The following is a 16,273-nucleotide window of genomic DNA, read 5'->3' as shown; positions in this document are numbered from 1 at the left end:
CCTTTTTTGAATGCAGAGATTAGGAAGCAGAGGAGGATAGTGTCTACCAGCCACTGTCCCTGGAGGATTGATTTATTCACTCATCCATTCATCTATCCATCCATCTGTTCATCATCCACCCATCCATTTGTCCATCCATCCATCCACTTGTCTGTCCGTCCATCCATCCATCCATCCATCCTTCCATCCATCCATCTACCCATGCATCTATCCATCGTTCTGTCCTCCAGCCAGCTGAGAGACATTGAGCTGGCCAGCCCCAGTGAAACCGTTAAGGAGCAGAAGATCAAGTGATCTTTGCTGATGGACCAAAATTAAGAGTAATAGGGACCCACATAGCACAGGTGAGCTTGCGCCAGGTGCCATATATGCACTATCACCTTTAATCCTCATAGCTCCCCACTTTAGGGGTAAGTAAGCTAAGACTCACCATTGTTAGGCCCACAGTCATTCAGGTTGCAAGGGTCAGGGGCAGAATTTGGATGCAAGTCTTGGCTGCCCAATCCCCACAGGGAAGCACAGCCAGTGTCTTTTGTCTCGGAGGAGAGTTGAAACCGAAGTTTCCTCCCTTCCTGAGTCCTGGGCCAGGGTAGGGTCAGCCTCAGTCCCACCGGTCCGCTGTGCAACCCCCAGGTACCAGTGACTTGGCAGCGCTGAAAACCCTCAGGAGGTCTCTGGAGTCTACGTAGAGGGGAGGGCGGGGCTAGTGGTCGCTGTCCCGGGTCTCAGACCCCCCCATAGCCACCTGGAGGGTCTCTGACTGCAGTGACTTGCTTCCACCACTCTTCCTGCACCTCCACCCCAGAATCCTCTTTATCCTAAGAATCCATCTCAACAGACATTGTGTCCGAAGCCCAACTGCCAAGGATCCAGACAGGAGACAAAAGACCTGGACAACACCTGGCACCGAGGCAGTCGGGCTGGGTCAGTCCTTGGTATTTCAACAACAGCAACCGCAAAGGCAAACCCACGTTTCCTTCTGAAAAGGATGAAAATCCCCCCATCCACCCTGGCCCTACCCGTCTAGGACCTTTTAGGCGAGGAAGCTGAGCTATCACCTGGCCCCACCCACAGGGATTTTGTAGAACTTTAAATTTCTGAAATTCGTTTTACCAACCTTTTTTTAGATACAAAAATATACTGTGCTCTTGAATGTTCTCAGGATGTGACCTACAGTAATCCAGGAGCCCAGGCCTCTGGATGAGGCTTAAAGGACATCCTGTGGGGTCCCCCATGTGAGGAGAAGCCAGGAGACCCGGGGGCTGAACAGAATGGAAAGACAGGCACAGGGTGTGACAGATGAACGGACAGACATGGATATTCATGGAGAGAGTGTCATGGAGACAGAGACTAGAGAGACGAAAACAAGGACAAGGGGGAGAGGCACATGGCAGAGGTACAGAGACAGAAAGAGAGAAAGAAGACAGAGCAGAGAGACAGGAACAGAGGACGAGAGGGACAGAGAACAAGTACTCATGACAGGCTTACACCTGGCTTCAGAGAGAGGGAGTAGAGAGACAGGATGGGGGCACATACCCAGGCAGGGGGCTAGCCTCTCGTGTGGTGACCATGCCAAGCAGGGCTCCTGGCTTTAGGGGCGGGGGCAGTGAGGGCTCTTCTGGCCTGACGTCCCTTCTGGCCAAGTCCTGGTGACCCCCTCAGCCCTTGCAGAGCTCACTGGGCTCCTGAGTCCCCAGCCCTCTCACCCTGGCAGCCAGCGGGGGCTCTGGAGCTGGATCTGAAGGTGGTGCAGGAGGGAGAAAGGCACCTGGGACAGGTATGCAGGTGGGGCAACAATTCTCTCTGCAGCTACCCAAACCCCAAACAGTTTCCTTCCTCCTTGTTTCTGGGGTTACTTCAACCTGTTATTCAGGTTACAAAATTGTGAGGCAAAAGGCACAGGAAGAAACATGCTGCTGCCCCGCCTGCTGGCTTGACTGACCCAGGCACAGATTCGGTGGCCCCAGGGCAGAACTGGGTGACAAGGTAGGCGGAGGGGGGAGGGGGGAGGGGGGAGGGGGGAGGGTGGGAAGTAGGAGATGGAGGTGGGGAGGTAGGAAGTGGAAGGCACGAACGGCTGAAAACTGCCCCACTCCGACCTGACCAGAGAGCCCATGGTCCACCCTCACTGTCCATGAGCCTCTCCATTTTTCCTGTCCTTCCCCCTGGACCACTTCTGATTTCTGGCTTCAGGTCTGGCCCTGTGCATTAGCCCCAGGCACGCTTTGCTTTTCCACAGCAGGCCCTGTCTTCTGCAGGCTTGGTACAGCGCTGAGCACTGAGGAGGTGCTTGGTAGATATTTGAGGACTGAATGAATTGGATTCCTGTGTAGTCCTGGAAGCTTAGGAAGATGAAACCACCAGGTAGAGAAGGAGGCTGAAGTTCAGAGAGGGCAAGTGACTTGTCTAAGGTCACACAACAATTGTGGATTGTATTCCTGAAGCATTCTCTGAGCACTGGTTGGAAGGCAGGCTGTGCATGCTCTAGGAATGGAGTTATGGCTGTGAGCAAGATGTGCCCTGGAGTATCCCTGGGACTTTGGTATTGCTAGTCCCTCTGTGTGAACACTGTTCCTCTGCCTCTTTGCCTGGAACACTCCTACTCACCCTTCAGGTCTCAGTGTAGAAGTCACTTCCTCTGGGAAGTTTTCCCTGACCCTCCAAATCAAGATTAAACATGTACCTGTGGTCTTGAATGGGAGAACACCCTTCATGGTACCCCAACCTGTCAAAAGGGGCTGACCAATCAGAGCACTGTGATTCCTTGTGATTGGTTCAGGAGGGAGCAGGTGACCCAAGCAAGGCCAATCAGAGCTTTTCCTGGGATGGATCTATGGGAACTGGGGAGAGGGAGGCGCTTTTCTCCTTGATGATGCTAAGCTCAATGTCTGTAATTCTGGGGCTGCTGGAGTCCCTTTGTCAGCCACTGCAACACATCACCTCCTGTTATAGACAAGTCCCACAGGAAGATGCAAACGCAAGGGCTGAGCGGCAGGGGCAGTGCATGTGGTCTTGGTCTTAAAAGAGTCAGGCAGCAAAAAGCATGTGATGTCAGGAAAGAGGATAGATTTGGGGATTAGACAGGCCTGGGTTTGTCACTTACCAGTTGTGTGTTTTGGGGCACATTCCTCTGGGCCTTGGATTCCTCCTTTATAAAATGCGGGCGATGCTATCTACCTGTTCTGAAAAGGATGCCAGGCAGGGAGGCCACCTGTCTAGAAGGGGTTTGCTGCTCTGACAGCATCTGCCCCGTCTCCTCCCTGTGGGCAGGCCCCATTCGCCCTGCTGCTTCCTGCTAGCCTACCCCCATGGCAGGATTCCTTTACGGGTGTTTGCTGTTTCTGTGGAACCAAAATCCCATCACAGCATCTTTCTGCCAGCTTGTTTGTGATATTTCTTAAATCTTTCTGCCAGCTTGTTTGTGATATTTCTTAATGACCCTACAGGAGCTGGGAGGTCAGCATCTTCCTGTTTCCTGGAGCCTGTTTCCTGTTTCCTGAGCCTTTCAGCTCAACCTTGACCTGTCCCACAGTACAAATAGATGAAGAAAGGGTTACTTTCTCTCCAGGCTGGGAAGGTTGAGGAATGCACCCTGATGGAGAAATAAGTGGGTATTTCCCCTGATTAAATGGTCTATGGTCCCTGTTGAGCTCAGGATAAAGGCCGAAGTATTTCATGTGGCTTATATGGCCTTGAATGATCTGAGGCCTGACATGAGGGTGACCTTGCCAACTTCATCAGGTACTGTCCCCACTTCACACCCTGCTCTAACCCCCAGAACTGCACTGAGTGAGGTTCTCTCCCCTTCCAGCTTTGCACACGTTGTTCTGTTTACCTGGACTGCCTTCCCTGCCTCGTCCCAGTACTCAAGTCCTTACCCAGCAGCCCTTTGTTGGAAAGACAGAATTCAGAAGCTGTTTCCTAGCCCATCATAGGGATCCAGGCTTGGCCAATAGTCATTTCAGAATCAGCCCTAAGTCGCAGGGAAGGGGGACACTGAGCTCTGTGAACATGCTCTGAACCTTGCCTGTTGTGGGCATTGGCCACAGGTTAACTTCGAGGTATGTTTACCAGGGCATTCCTAAGGGGGTGTGAACTTGAGGCCAGATAAAGAGCTTGGAGAAATCAGGCTGCAATGAGCACCGGCTGTAGCTTTATGTCTGAGCTTTCAGTAGCTTTAGTCCTTCAGCTATTCTAGCACTTCCTAGCAATCAGGCTTCTTCCTGTCTGCCCAGAGCCACACCTCAAATTACAGGCACACCTGGGGGATATGGTGGGTTCAGTTCCAGACCATCGCAATAAAGCGAATACTGGAATAAAGTGAGTCACACAAAATTTTTGGTTTGCGAGTACATATTAAAGTTGTATTTACACCATATTGTAGTCTATTAAGTGTGCGATGGCATTGTGTCTAAATAAACAATGTACGTATCCTAATTAAAAAATGCCCTATTGCTAAAAAATGCTAACCATCATCTGAGCCTTCAACAAGTCGAAATCTTATTGTAACAGTAATATCACAGACCACAGATCACAAAAACATATAGTAATAATGCAAAAGTTTGAAGTATTGCAAGAATTACCAAAATGTGACACATTAAGTGAGTAAATGCTTTTGGAAAACTGGCACCAATAGACTTGCTTGACACAGGGTTGCCACAAACCTTCAATTTGTAAAAAATGCCGTATCTGAAAAGCAAAATGAGGCAAAGCATAATAAAATGAGGCATGCCTGTCCTGCTCAAATTCCAGATCCTTAGTTTCTACAAAGCAGGAAAAAAAATCCTTTAGTTATACCTGGCAGAAGAAATGGCAAACACATGGCATGCATGCTGCCTCTTGGTACTCTACTGCCCATGGCAGACATCAATAACCAATCATGGTCTTGGCCTCAGTACCTTTTCAATGTAGCACTTTACGCAGAAGCAATCTATTCCCACTCCTCTCTTACAGGTTTCCTGGAGTAGAAAGTAGCAGACACTCACCATTCTAGGACATACTCTTCGTGTTCTATCACAAGATCCTGCGACACCCCGCCTGAGGGCTTTCTCTTGGCCCATCCGGGGGCAGGCTGGGAGAGCCAGGGAGTTCCTGCCCTTAGGAACAGCCCTCAGCTAGTATGGTTGAGAGTGTGAGGATAATACTTTAGCTTTCTCATTCCTACACGGGTGATGGAATTATGTCCCCGCAAATTCATATGAAGTACTAACCACCCGCAGTACCTCAGAATATGAACGGACTTGGAAATGGGTTGCAGGTGTAATTAGTTAAAGCAAGGTCAGTAGGGTAGGCCCCGATCCAATATGACTGGTGTCCTTCTAAAAAGGGGACATTTGAACACAGAGACACACACAGAGAATGTCATGGAAAGACAGGAACTACCCTGCCGCAAGCTATGGAACTACCAGAAGCTAGAGAGAGGCTCCTTGCTCCCTGCTCAGTACCTTCCAAGAAAGCCTGGCCCTGCTGACGCCTCGATCTCAGGCTTCCAGCCCAGGATGGGAGACAATGCATTCGGGTGGTTTCAGCCACCCTGCCTGTGTACTTGGTTATGCAGCCCAAGCCGACTGGTACAGCGGGTCAGCCCTGAGGTGTGCCCCACTCTGCTGTCCAGAGTCCTGCAGGGGCATCGGGCTTCATTCACCCACAGCAACCTGTTGGATATAACACCCTCTACAGTGTCCTTCCCTTCCTGTCTCACTTCCCCAGCTCCCTGCCAGGGCCATCTGGAGTCATGTCCCAGATAAGCTACTTTCTCTAGTGTCTTTTTCTTAGGGTCTACCTCTGAGGAAACTGACTCAACACAGCACAAAATTGATCTGTCCTTCCCTCCCCTTGGGTTTTCCAGTCCTGGGCCCCCTGCCTTCCCACAGCATCACCCTTCTCCCCACTTCTGACCAAGGGCTCTCCCGAAGAAGTAGCCTGGCCCCTGGGTGTGGGCGTGGTCTCTGCCTCTCCTTGCCCACCAGGCCTTCTCACCTGCATGCGAGACCCCCTGACCATCATGTTACTGCTGCCTGGGGGCAACGACCTGCGTGATCCCAAGCCCAGGAGGCGGAGCCCTCATCTAGCCACCTCCACCTCTTCCTGGGAGATGTTTTCCTGAGTTTTCTTCTTTGCAACCCCAGGCCCCGTGATCCCCTTCCTGAACCTCTATCAGGAGAGATGGATCAGACTGTTTTCTGGGTGATCTCATGAGCAAGACTTGTTTGAGCTTGTAATAAAAATAATAAATTATAAATAAAATAATAAAAAGAGCTACCATTTACTGAGTGCTTACCGCGCAGGGTGAGAATTTACACACCTATCTCGCCAAATGCGCACAGCGACCCGATGAGCGGGATACACTGCTATGTCCATGTCTCAGAGGAGCAAGCTGAGGCTTGAGGAGGGTGAGTAACATGCCCACGGTCTCCCAGCTGTGGCAGCAGGGCTGGGATTCACACCATTGACAGCAAACAGCAGAGGGTGAAAACACTGGGCACCGCGGTGGGTGGGCCCGAGGCTGACCCGCACTCCGGCGCCCCAATGAGGAAGGGCAATGGGTGTGGAGGATTTTCGTGTGTGTAGGAATAAGACTTCACTGTGGAAAAGTACGTACTGAGAACCTACTGCACGGCACAGGGAACTCTACTTAATGCACTGTGGTGACCCGAACGGGAAGGAAGTGCAAAAGGGAGGGGATATATGTATATGTATGGCTGATTCATTTTGCTATATAGTGGAAACTAACACGACATTGTAAAGCAGCTATGCTCCAATAAAAATTAATTTAAATAAAAGGCATTTTGATTTGAATTCAAAGGATGATCATTCTCCAGGGTAGATCGCATCTTGGGTCACAAATCAAGACTCGGTAAATTTAAGAAAACTGAAATCATATCAAGCATCTTTTCTGACCACAAAGGATGATTCTACCCCAAGAAAATGTCCTGGCTTCAGGGACAATGATTACATGCCACTGAAGGCTCAAGTTTTCGTTCATTTGAGCACATGAATTTTTGGGGCAGGGATGGTAAATGTGAGCATCTGTGCAGCTCTTCTGCTTCGCCTTACCCGGGGCAGCACTAGTGAAGCGGGGGAAGCACTTGTTCTGGGTGAGAAGAGGGCTCAGACTTCTCCCCGCCGTCTCTCGGGGTGGCGCACCAGATTCCTGTTCCCTGCAGTGGAGCCCTCTCAGTGTGGAGGGCACAGCCTGGTAGAGATGGAGCTGGGAACTCCCCACAGCATCAGCCTGCAGGAACCAGAGGAAACACACTGGGTATGGCCGAAGCCTCCCTCTTCTCACAGACAAGCCTGAGATGCCACACTGTCATGAGCTGAGCAGGTCTGAGCCCTTCCCGAGTTATCTGGGGGATCTCTGTGACTTTTTTAAAAAAATTCAACTCAGTGATTCATCCTACAATATTTCCTGAGAATCTCCTCTGTGCCATCACTATGCTGGGCAGGTGGCAGGGAGAGAGAAGAGAGCCGACAAAGTTCTCCCCTTCTAGAAACACAAGTGTAACGGGGAAGGGACAAGTCCATGGATGGCTACGGGAGAGTGGGACAGGTGCTCTGGTGGGGTTCCTTCAGGAGGCCTCCTGGCCTGGGGGGCTGTCAGAGAAGACTTCCTGGAGGAAGTGACATCTAGGCAGATGAAGTTCTCCTGGAAGGTGTCCCAGGCAGAGGGAACAGCACGTGCAGAGGCTCAGAAGAGCAGCAGAACATGACACTCTGACGGTAGAGACCAAAGTGAAGGGGGGAAGGGGAACTGAGTCATTAGGGCCTTAAGGACTGGGCTGGTGACCTTGGCCTTTGTTCTGAGGGCAATGATGGGGGCGCAGGAAGAGTTAAACAGGGCCAGGGATGAAACCTCAGCTCAGCTTGGAGGAGGTCGCACTTCCTCCTAGAAGCCGTCCCTGAGCCCAGGCTCCTGGCCTTTCCCTGGCACCCTGAGAAGCCTTCCATAGTGGCACCTTGCCATGCTTCGGGGGCAGCCCTGATTTGGGGGCTGGCTACCCCTCCAGTGGCTGTCGAGTACCACCTTCATCCATGTCCCTGGTGCTGGTGTCAAGGCACGTAGTAGGTGTGCAGTCAGTGTTGTTAGAAGGAAGTGAGCGCTTTCCTTTTGGGAAAGAAGATAAAGGAGGGAACAAACACACAGGGGTTGCTCCCTCCAGCTAAATGGCGTCTTCTTTATGACCCCGCACTCAACAGTTTACTCTAAAGTTGAACTCTGTCTGGAGGAGTTAGACTTCAGAATCTCACAAGCATTTTCTGGGAATTCCACCTCGCTGTTTTGCTCGTCAACCCTGGAAATTCTGTGGACTAAATGTCGTCACCAAAGGCGGGGGTCGGGGGGTGGGGAAACTATCTGTTCTTCCGTGGGCTTCTTTCTGTTCCACCCATGCATGGGCAGGGGTTCAAAGAGAGGGAAGAATTCTGCATGTGTGGGTATGGGAGATGGAAATGCTACAGAGGGAGTGACAGGGTCCCGAGGAGACAGACTCAGGAAGAAAGAGAGAAGACTGAGGTATAGACCTGGTGGTGGGAATGTAAATTGGTACAGCCACTATGGAGAACAGTATGGAGGTTCCTCAAAAAACTAAAAATAGAGCTACCCTATGACCCAGCAATCCCACTCTTGGGCACGTATACGGAGAAAGCCATAATCCCAAAGGACCCATGCACCCCAGTGTTCACTGCAGCACTATTTACAACAGCCAAGCCACGGCAGCAACCTAACGGTCCATAGAGAGAGGAATGGGTAAAGAAGATGTGGTACACATACACAATGGAACACTACTCAGCCATAAAAAGAATGAAATAACGCCATGTGCAGCAACATGGATGGACCTAGAGATTATCATACTAAGTGAAGTAAGTGAGTCAGAGAGAGACAAATATCATATGATATCACTCCTATGTGAACCTAATTTTAAAAATGATACAAATGAACTTATTTACAAAACAGAAACAGAGTTACAGATACCAAAAACAAACTTATGGTAACCAAATGGGAAATGTGGTGGGGAGGGATAAATCAGTAGCTTGCGATAAACATACACACACTACTATATATAAGCTAGATAACCAACAAGTACCTACTGTATAGCACAGGGAAATCTACTCAATATTCCGGGATGACCTATATGAAAAGAATCTAAAAAAGAATGAATATATGCATATATATAACTGAATCTCTTTGCGGTACATCTGAAACTAACACAACATTGTAAATCAACTACACTCCAATAAAATTAAAAATTTAAAAAGTTTTTGCTAAAAAAAAAAAGATTGAGGTAGAGAGACATGAAGAGAATGAAAAAGAAGTGGAGACACTAAGAGACTGAAAGTGACAGATATTTGGACAGACATACGAGCACCCACGTGGGTTCACTCGCACAAGCACACACAACACACACCTGTGAGTCAGGGCATTGCTGAGTCTCGGCCTGGAACCAGCGGATGCGTGTAACCCCACCCAGACCCGAGTGTCCCTACCCTGAGTTTCCAGTCACTCCCCAAGGCTGTCCTGAATGCTTACTGTTGTGGCCCAGGCCTGTGTGAGGTCATCACAGTAACCAGAGGCTGCATTTCATTCTCTAAATGGTCCTTCCTGTAAACTCTCAGTATTTATAGGCAATTATTCATCATGTCACCAATACAGAGGAAGACAAACAGCGAATAAATCCATAAACAATAAGGCTGGTGGCTGGACCAATTTGTTCTAGTGACGTTTATTTCAGAGGGAAATAAACCCATTACTTCCATTATGTCCTGTTTTAATTTTATTTATTGGTTTTAATGGTCTTCTCCAGCTCTGGCCAATGGTAGAATTACTGGGCCATGCAGGGCCGTGCAGCCAGAGGTGCAAGGATATGTGAGGAGGTGCAGGGCTCTGAGGACTTTTACTCCCAACTTCCTGGGGTGTGTCCCAGAATAAGGTAATAAATACACATGCCAGGTGCTGCTCTGAGACTCTTCCTTGTTTTTTTTGTTTTTTTTTTCTTCCTTGTTTTAACTAATTTAATCCCACAGCAGCTCATGAGGAATTTGAGGAAACTGAGGCCCAGAGAGGTCAGGTCTCACAGACGGTAAGAGTCAGAGGAAGAAAAGATCTCAGAGGCAAAGCAGACAGAGATGAACCTAGGAATCCACACTCTTAGCCGATTGCCCTCCTCTCGACCAGGGCTTGGCAGTTTTCTGTGAAGGATCAGAAAGGAAATATTTTGGGCTTTGTGGTGCCCTATGTTCTCAGTCATGACTGTACAACTCTGCCGTCATAGTGGGAAAGGATGTAGACAGTATGTAACTGAATGAGTGAATGAATGTGGCTATGTTCTAATAAAACTTTATCTATAAAAACAGGTGCGGGACTGGATTAGGCCATGGGTAATGACTTGCCGACCCCAGCCCTGGGTGTAGCCCCTCTTAGCCCTGGCTCTCCCTCTGCTGAGCCTCAGCCGGCCTGGGTTTGGCTTAGCCATGGTGGTGGAGAAACAACGCTTCCGTGGGATAAGAGGGAGTTTCTAAGATTCCGTCTCTCCTTCTTTGCCAACCACTGCCCTCCTCAGGGGCCCTGCTCGTTTTGGAGGGAGGCCTCAGCTGCCTGTCCTCGGTCCTCATGTGGGTTTTTAGAGGGACTTTCCTTCCCGTTCACCTGACTGGATTATCACCTGAAGGTGCCTTGCTCAGTGCCTGGCACCCAAGAGGCCTCCAGTAAACAGCTGCTCTAGCCGTATTTGCACCTTCAGGTTTGCAGAGGCCTCATCTGACCTGGGCATTGCCGTCTGTATAACATGGCGGTTAAGAGTAGGGGCTTTGGAGCCCCGTCTGGGTTCTGCCATGGGACTGTGGACACAATCCTCTTTCAGCCTCAGTTTCCTTGTCTGTCCATGGCCATCACACTCCCTAATATAGTGAAGATTAAATGCAAGAATGCATCCAAAGCATATGGTACAGAGGAATTTGTTAATCAAGCAGGCCCCTTGCCCTCTTCCTTGGGGATGCCCCCTGTGCCCTCCACTCTCCCTCCCAAGGAGGCAGAAATCCCTCCAGGATGAGAGAAAAGTGTGCTCTGAATGGGGAATGGGTTCTTCCATGACCTGACAGAACAGTGGGAGAAAGGAGGAGGTCGTCTGGCTAAACACGCAGACTCTTCCCCTCCCCTCCAGCATCCAAGGGGACAGGGTGACCTCAGGCTGCTGGGCATCTTTGGGTACAGTAGCCTGCAGGGCTAGTTTCTGTGACCAGAGTTTTTCTTTGCTGAGAGCCTGACTGTGCATCACCAGAGAGGACTATCTGAATCAGGGTGGGGCTGCCTGGAGTTTCTGGGTTCGTCTTCTGAGCCATGGCAGGCCTGCTGTTGGCCTGTCTGAACCACTTCAGCAGGTCAAGCATGAGAAAGTTCACCTCAGACTCAGTGGGTAATTCTATTCCTTTTTGTCAGAGGCAGCTGGGTCTTGGCCTTTTTGATTAGCCAAGATGGTGGCCTCCACAATGACATCAATGGGATGTTGGAAAGGCACTGGGAGATAAGCCTTACATAGGGAGGTGTGGGATCCAGAGATGTCTGAAGGAGAAAGAATCTTAATAATAATCAAATTAATGATTCTAATAAGTATTATTATTCGTCTGCCAGTTTTGAGTCCTTTTATTTAATCTTCCCAACTATCTTGTGAATCAGATTCTTTTTTCTGATTGATGTATAGTTGGCTTACCATGTTGTGTTAGTTTCAGGTGTACAGAAAAGTGATTCAGTTATATCTTTTTCAGATTCTTTTTTCTTATAGATTATTACAAGATATTGAGTGTAGTTCTCTGTGCTATACAGTAGGTCCTTGTTGGTTATTTACTTTATATTTAGTGTGTATAATTTGATCCCAAATGCCTAATTTATCCCTCTCCCTCTTCCCCTTTGGTAACCATAAGTTTGTTTTTTCTCTCAGTGAGTCTATTTCTGTTTTGGAAATAACTTCTTTGTGTCATTTTTAAAGATTCCACATATAAGTGATATCATATGATATTTGTCTTTCTCTGTCTGACTTATTTCACTTAGTATGATAATTTGTATGCAAACACAAAAGACCCCCAAGAGCCAAAGCAATCCTGAGAAAGAAAAATGGAGTTGTAGGGCTTCCCTGGTGGCGCAGTGGTTGAGAGTCCGCCTGCCGATGCAGGGGACACGGGTTCGTGCCCCGATCCCGGAAGATCCCACATGCCGCGGAGCGGCTGGGCCCGCGAGCCATGGCCGCGGAGCCTGTGTGTCCGGAGCCTGTGCTCCACAACGGGAGAGGCCACAGCAGTGAGAGGCCCGCGTACAGCAAAAAAAAAAAAAAAAAAAAAAAAAAAAAAAAAAAAAAAAAGAAAAATGGAGTTGTAGGAATCAGGTTCCCTGACTTCAGACTATACTACAAAGTTACAGTCATCAAAACACTATGGTACTGGCACAAAAATAGAAGTATAGTTCAATGGAACAGGATGGAAAGCGCAGAAGTAAACCCACGCTACTATGGTCAATTAATCTATGACAAAGGAGGCAAGAATACACATTTGAGAAAAGACAGTCTCTTCAATAAGTGGTGCTGGGAAAACTGGACAGCTACACGTAAAATAATGAAAATAGAACCTTCTCTAACATCATACACAGAAATAAACTCAAAATGGATTAAAGACCTAAATGTAAGGCTGGACACTATAAAAGTCTTAGAGGAAAACATAGGCAGAACACTCTTTAACATAAACCGTAGCAATATTTCTTTTGATCCTCCTAGAGTAATGAAAATAAAAACAAAAGTAAATAAATGGGACCTAATTAAACTTAAAAGCTTCTGCACAGCAAAGGAAACCATAAGCAAAATGAAAGGACAACCTACAGAATGGGAGAAAATATTTGAAACCAAAGCAAACGACAAGGGATTAATCTCTAAAATATACAAACAGCTCATGCAGCTCAATATCAAAAAAACAAACAACCCAATCAAAAAATGGGCAGAAGATCTAAATAGACATTTCTCCAAAGAAGACAAACAGATGGGCAATAGGCACATGAAAAAATGCTCAACATCGCTAGTTATTAGAGAAATGCAAATCAGATGCTTTCCTTAACCGCATTTTACCCATGAGGAAACTGGGGCTTAGAGAGATTAAATGGTTTGCTCAAGCTGACACAAGTAGAATGACAGGCAATATTGCCATCTGTTACCTTAGTAACTAATTAAGTGAAGGAGGGGTTGTTGGACCTAGGATTTAGTAGACATCTGTTGCTTTGGTCATCTGTCCAACATCCATTCTCTCTTCTTCTGGTGACTGCTCTGATTTTCCTTTGGGACCCCTGTTCTCCTACTCCTACCCTTCAGCTGGGTAGGGCTGACCCCATCCTCTGGCTCCAGGCCTGGCCATGTTGTCCAGGTGTAGCTGATGAGTGTGTTCCATCTCTTGGTCCCAGAGATAGGATCAGAAATGGGCAGGTGACCCAAGTGGGGAAGATCAGAGCTCTCCCAGGGATTTTTATGGACTTTCCAGGAAAAAGGAGCTGCCTTCCTGTTGGGGTTTCTGAGTTGGGGCTACTTAGAACTGGAGATACTGATGGTTATGTTTGTCACCATGTGAGGAGATGCTGCTGAGAATAAAGCCACGTGGAGGAAAGGATCCCAGAGATAAAGTCCTGGGGGTGTCATCTGAGCCCTAGATCAAGACTTGCTTGAAGTCAGAGTTATGTATGGACTTTTCCATTATGTGAGCCCCCAATACAGGTCCTTTGTTAGGCTGCTTTGAGTTTGCTTTTTTTCACTTGCACCTGGAAGAGTACTATCTGACACACAAGGATTTTCCTGTTTCAAACCAGTTACATCTATGAAAAAGACTCAGATTAAATTCCCATCCTACCCCATCCCTCCTGAGGTTTGGACACCTCAGCCCCTGCAGAGGCCTAAAAATTCAGGCCAACACTTGGCTTTTTCTCTGTGGTCTCCTGAAGGCTTTCTACCAGAAGCCATGTTGTTCCTGACATTTTCACCAGAATATTCCTCTAACACACAACCCACTGTGTCTGCAGAATGATCTGGGTCCTTGGCACTATGCCCACTCCCAGCCTCTCTCTTGCCCTCCTGTTGACTCCCAGCTCCCACCTCCAGGCCTCTGATCCTGAAGTCTTCCTACTCCACCAAGGCAGCCCTCACCTCTCTCCTGGGGATCCTGTACTTTGTGGAATGCTGCCTCCTCTGTGAGATCTCTCTGCTGTGGCCTGTGTGGCTCTCCCCTCAATGTGTGTGTGCAGAGAGGGATGTGGGGACAGAGGCAGCCGAGTGCACGGACCCTGGGGCTGGACGGCGCAGGTGCAAAGCCTCTCTTTACCGTTCAAGCCCTGCCACCTTGGCCAGGTTACCCCACCTCCTTAGGCCTCGGCTCCACACCTGTAAGATGAGGATAATAAGACCTACCGCGCCACGTTGTTATACTGAGATGAGATAATCCACATAAAGCCCTTGACACCATTCCAGGCACACGGTGAACCCTCAATACGACTCACCTAGGATGATGACTGTTGTTGGTGTCGATCACATAGAACCTGTACACATCTCTCTCCCAGCACCCTACCCCGACATTTTACACTCAGTCATCCAGCTATTATCTCATCTGATAGACTGTGAGCTCCTGAGATAGTGCCTAATCATTTTTAAATGCCCAACGCCACGCAGAGTGCCCGGCACGTGGCACTGCTCAGCTCTGACAACGACTCCACTCTGTATTCTGCAACTGCTAGGTGCCAGGCATCATGATAGGCGCTTTACACCGTCTTTTTCAAAATTCACAGCAGTCAAACCTCCAAGGAAGTTATAAATGTCCTCATTTTTCTGAGATAAGGGAGGCTTAGACAGGTGAGGCACCGTGCCCAAGGAAACAGCTGAAAAACAGGCGAGCCGGGATTCAAACTCCAAAGGCAGTGCTCTCCCCATGACTTTTGCATCTTTGTCTCCCCAGGCCACCTCCCTGGGTCACAAACCTCAGCGCTTCCACCCCTACTTCCCACAGCCTCCCAAAGTAAGAGATCGGTGCCAACCACAGGATGTGTCTGCCCCTTGCCAGGGTGCCTGCCCTGTGGGACTCCAGGCTGGATGGAGGTTACCACCCACACACAGACAGGCTGGCCGCTGCCCACGTTAGATGGGCTGGTGTCATCTGAGGAGAAGCAGCAGCCCAGCCCAAGGACGTGCTGGCAAACCACAGCTTCAAGTATCCCCCAGCCCAGAAAGTGCCCCTCGGCTCTGCAGCCTCCCAAATTGCTACTGGAACGGATGAGCTGGGCCTGTGTGTAAACATGGAGTGGAGCTCAGAAAGAGATGTGTAAACAGTGACCAAAGACAGAAACCCCAGTGGCAGCTGCTTCTCCTGGATGAGACCAGCACATCTAATACCGGCTGGTGTGGTGTGGCTTCAGGCGGGCAGCTGCCAGCCTGTATGGGGGGCTGGCAGATGCACTAAAGCAGGCAGACAGATGGACGGACGGGAGCAAATACTGGGCAAAGGCAAACTCCTCCTCACAGCTGTGCTTGGCCCGGGCATGACCACCTCGCAGAGCTCACCTCCCACCACCAGCTCCTGCCCTCTCCTCCCCCACCACTCCCCCCCTTCTCTTAGATCCTGCGGTGTGCCAAACGTTCCCCTCCCCTCCACTCCAACACTGAGAGCATTTCTCCACAAATTTAATCTCAGAGAAGTCTGTTCTGATTCCTGGGCTATCTCCTTTATGGCACATGTCAAAACTGTTTTGCAATGACTATCCGTGCAAGTTCTCTTTTACTTTCTAGCTGGAACCATATCTGTTTTGCTCTCGTCTTGTGATTCACTATATCCTTGTGCCTGACATGCAGAAAGTGCTCAATTAACGCTCACCGAGGGAATCATCTGGAAGGATACTCCTGCACCAGCTCTCTTCTAGCCATGGACTCAGAATGCATAATTGAGGCTGCATAGTGGTGGGGAGCACAAATTTTGCAGCCACACTGCCCAGGCAAGCTGTTTAATCTCTCAGTGCCTTGGTTCCCCATCTGCAAAATGGGAGTACTAATGGCGCCTTCCTCAGAGAGGTGATATGAAGAGTAAATGTGTTATTACATAGACACTACTTAGCACAGAGCCTGGCTAAGTACATAGTAGGTGCTATTTTATGCTTTAGTGGTTATTATCCTAGGCGCCTAGACAATGAGAAGTACAGGGAAAAATAGGGGAGATCCAGACTATTACTCCCATTTTACAGATGAGAAAATTGAGGCTTAATGAAGGGACT

At 48.9% G+C, this 16,273-nt stretch overlaps 1 protein-coding gene across 1 annotated transcript in view; it reads right to left on the bottom strand.

Annotated features, from left to right (window-relative positions):
- Nucleotides 1-16,273, bottom strand: part of FAM3D (FAM3 metabolism regulating signaling molecule D) — a gene marked incomplete at its 3' end in the record, with an annotated part of 59,890 nt that overhangs the window by 22,979 nt on the left and 20,638 nt on the right. The window lies entirely within an intron of this gene.

This window comes from Mesoplodon mirus (assembly GCF_964341445.2).
Source record: "Mesoplodon mirus genome assembly, chromosome: 12".
Classification (NCBI taxonomy): domain Eukaryota; kingdom Metazoa; phylum Chordata; class Mammalia; order Artiodactyla; family Ziphiidae; genus Mesoplodon; species Mesoplodon mirus.
The sequence above is the reverse complement of the archived record's forward strand: the minus strand, read 5'-3'. Positions and strand labels throughout refer to the sequence as shown.